Raw genomic sequence first — 3,172 nt, 5'->3', positions numbered from 1 at the left:
GCCATCTGATCTTGAAGCCATTGAGAACATAGCCGGATCATTCATCTGACCTTTATGTGTTACTGAACTCTGTCATGCATTGATCACACACCAGATGTTTAGAAATACATAAGCATATATTTACATATCCTTGAATTACCTACTTTTCCTACCCTTATACTATATATGATACAAACGCCTTTTTTTATCCGAGTACATGCTCTATTTGACTTTGTCTTGATACATGTTCATTATTGTATATATAAAGATATGCCTTGTTATATTCAATAAAGTTTATGAATTTTATTCGTGGACTATGCGCTCCATGTGTTTTTGGTAGTTATTCTCATTTGGAATACTGTGTTATGGACACCAAATTTAAAAAAAAATTGATAAACTTGAGAAAATTCAGAGAAGAGCTACCAGGATGGTGAGCGGACTGCAAAGTATGTCCTACGAGGAACGGTTAAAGGATCTGGAAATGTTTAACTTGTAAAAAAGAAGGCTAAGAAGAGACTTAATAGCTGTAAACAAATGTCTACAAATATCTAAAGGGATGTCACAGTGTAGAGACATCATCCTTATTCTCATTTGCACATGGAAACACGAGAAGCAATGGAATGAAACTGAAAGGGGGAAGATACAGATTAGATATTAGAAAAAACTTTTGACAGTGGGGGTGTTCAAAGAGTGGAACAGGAGGTGGTGAGTTCTCCATTAATGAGAGTCTTCAAACAGAGGCTAGACAGACATCCATCTGAGATGGTTTAGTGAATTCTGCATTCAGCAGGTGGTTGGACACGATGGCTCTGAAGGTTGATTCCAACTCTACCATTCTATGACTCCTGTAAGCAATACCCACTTGGTGAAAAAATAAAAATTTGAACTAAATAAAAAAGGTCCATACCTCTTGAAATTTTTGGTCTATTAAAGAAAGCAAAAAGTGGAATACTCAGTGTGACAGCGATAATGCAATAAGAGCGAAAATCTTTGATTTGGTGAAAGTTCCTCTTTCACTGTTGTTGATGTAGTAACAAAGGGTCCTATTGTGTGCTATGGGGGTGAATTTGTGCGCATTGCACCTTAAGCCTTTTAACATTGTACCAAAATGAAAGGATCATTTAAAAAATAATGCTGACGCATGGAAAATGTTATTTATTATTTTGGGGTTGTATAATTTTATGTTTTATTGGAATACAAATTAAAATAATAAAAATTGATAACTTGTGAATTATCATTTAATCAATTTTGATTAAATGATAATTATCTAATATATAATTGCCTAGAATACTACTTCCTGCAATTTGTGCCAACTTCCGTGGCTTTGTCCGGAGCTAATGTCCGGAGCTAATGTCCGGAGCTAATGTGCGGAGATAATGTCCGGAGCTAATGTCCGGAGCTAATGTCCGGAGCTAATGTCTGGAGCTAATGTCCGGAGATAAGTGACGTCAACAGTGTCCAGTGTCTGATTGGTTGCCGCCTGCTGCGAGCGACCAATCAGAAACGTGCCGTACTGTGACACACTCCGCCCGCCATTTTGGTGTGATGTTTGAATTTTTACCTCACAGCAAGTTTCTACTGCGTGGAGGCGGGCCCAGTGACGTTGCTCTTCAAGCTCCTGCCGAATTTCGTCAAAAAAATGATAATACCATTTACCAAAACTATATATATTTAGTTGTGAAGTGGTTCAGTGACATTTTCACACCAATTTTGAACTTTTGTTTGGTGTTTTCTCCATATACTGCCTATTATTTTTGTTCTTTCTTACTATTATTTATTAATTGTATTATTCTTACATTTGAATAAATAAAGTATATATGGATTCTAGACTCCCGATTCTTTAGAATCGGGTTGCCATCTAGTATACATATAATTTCATAAATAAATTAAAATCATAGACCTAAATTTACCACTAACATAAGTACAATGTGTCATGAATAAACACTTTCAAAATCATTGAGATATGTACAAGCATTACAACATTTTATCATATGAAGTAACACATGTAAGATTTGAAAAATCTGGTATGATCAGGAAGGGAAAAACTGGCTATGAGGACGACTGCAGATGAGCATATGAAAAGTCGGACCAGTAATCTCTGCAAATCGCAGACATGACTGGCTCTGAGTGCAGTTCCGTATGCTCTTCCGAATATTGGACGAATGCCGGAGCTGCCAGTCATTTACATGCACTATTCTGGTCCGGAAATACAGGTGCTTCTCACAAAATTAGAATATCATCAAAAAGATAATTTATTTCAGTTCTTCAATACAAAAAGTGAAACTCATATATTATATAGGGTCATTACAGAGTGATCTATTTCAAATGTTTATTTCTGTAATGTTGATAATTATGGCTTACAGCCAATGAAAAGCCAAAAGTCATTATCTCAGTAAATTAGAATACTTTATAACACAGGCTTGAAAAATTATTTTAACCCCTTCACCCCCAGAGCTTTTTTGGTTTTGCGTTTTCGTTTTTCGCTCCCCTCCTTCCCAGAGCCATAACTTTTTTATTTTTCCATCAAGACGGTCATGTGAGGGCTTTGATTTTGGTGTGATGAATTGTACTTTTGAACAACATCATTTATTTTACCATGTCATATACAAGAAAATGGGAAAAAAAATCCAAGTACTGTGAAATTGCAAAAAAAGGGCAATCGCACACTTGTTTTTTGTTTGGCTTTTTTGCTAGGTTCACTAAATGCTAAAACTGACCTGTCACTATGATTCTCCAGGTCATTACGAGTTCATAGACACCCAATATGTCTAGGTTCTTTTTTATCTAAGTGGTGACAAAAAAATTCCAAACTTTGCTTAAAAAAATTGCTAAATTTTCCGATACCCGTAGCGTCTCAATTTTTCATAATCTCTGGTTCAGTGATGGCTTATTTTTTGCATGCCGAGCTGATGTTTTTTAATGATACCATTTTGGTGCAGATACGTTCTTTTGATCACTTGTTATTGCATTTTAATGCAATGTCGCGGAGACCAAAAAAAGTAATTCTGGCATTTTGAATTTTTTAATTGCTACAGCGTTTAGCAATCAGGTTAATTCTTTATTTTTATTGATAGATCAGGTGATTCTGAACGCGGCGATGCCAAATATGTGTATGATTGATTTTTTTTATTGTTTTATTTTGAATGGGGTAAAAGGAGGGTGATTTGAACTTTTATATTTTTTTTGATATTTT

This window comes from Ranitomeya imitator, chromosome 4 (assembly GCF_032444005.1).
Source record: "Ranitomeya imitator isolate aRanImi1 chromosome 4, aRanImi1.pri, whole genome shotgun sequence".
In the NCBI taxonomy this organism is placed as follows: Eukaryota; Metazoa; Chordata; class Amphibia; order Anura; family Dendrobatidae; genus Ranitomeya; species Ranitomeya imitator.
Note: the sequence above shows the minus strand (reverse complement) of the source record.